This window comes from Myotis davidii, unplaced genomic scaffold (assembly GCF_000327345.1).
Source record: "Myotis davidii unplaced genomic scaffold, ASM32734v1 scaffold586, whole genome shotgun sequence".
Taxonomy (NCBI): domain Eukaryota; kingdom Metazoa; phylum Chordata; class Mammalia; order Chiroptera; family Vespertilionidae; genus Myotis; species Myotis davidii.
Genome location: NW_006296809.1, coordinates 828976 through 829596, shown reverse-complemented (window position 1 = coordinate 829596; position 621 = coordinate 828976). Strand labels below are relative to the sequence as shown.

The 621-nt window shown below is 56.0% G+C and overlaps 1 protein-coding gene across 1 annotated transcript in view; it reads left to right on the top strand.

Annotated features, from left to right (window-relative positions):
- CFAP74 (cilia and flagella associated protein 74) overlaps nt 1–621 on the top strand; it is a 42657-nt gene that overhangs the window by 22477 nt on the left and 19559 nt on the right.

Genomic DNA, 621 nt, shown 5'->3' with positions numbered 1-621 from the left:
GTGGCCTCAGGGTCCGCCCGCGCTGGGCAGGTGACAGGCCTGCCTGCCTTCTCAGGGCAGCGATGGGCGGGCCTGCGGGTCCCTGCCCACTGTCCTCTGCGCCTCAGCTGGCACCTCATACCTGCAGGGCTGTTCTGTGCTCACTGGACTTTTGGAGTGAAATGTTTAAACTCCTTTCTCGTTTCCACTGATGTATCCTCCACCCTTCTCTCTCTCGGTGGTTGCCATGGGGACTGCATTTAGCATCCTCAGGTCCTGGCCCCGATTTGGGCGCCTGGCATCTTGCCTCGGTGGCCGCAGACCCACTCGGCATGGCCACCCGCCCTGTGAGTGACACCTCTAGCCTGCGCGCCCACCTTCTGAAAGGCAGTAGTCTCAGTTCCGTAGACAACAAACGCGGTTAAAGCAAAGTGATAGCAACACTAGCTTGTAGGCGGAGAATTGCTTCTTTTTTAAAAAAAATATATATTTTATTGATTTTTTACAGAGAGGAAGGGAGAGGGATAGAGAGTTAGAAACATCCATCAGCTGCCTCCTGCACACCCACTACTGGGTACATGCCCTTGGCCGGGATCGAACCCAGGACCCTTCAGTCCGCAGGCCGACGCTCTATCCACTGAG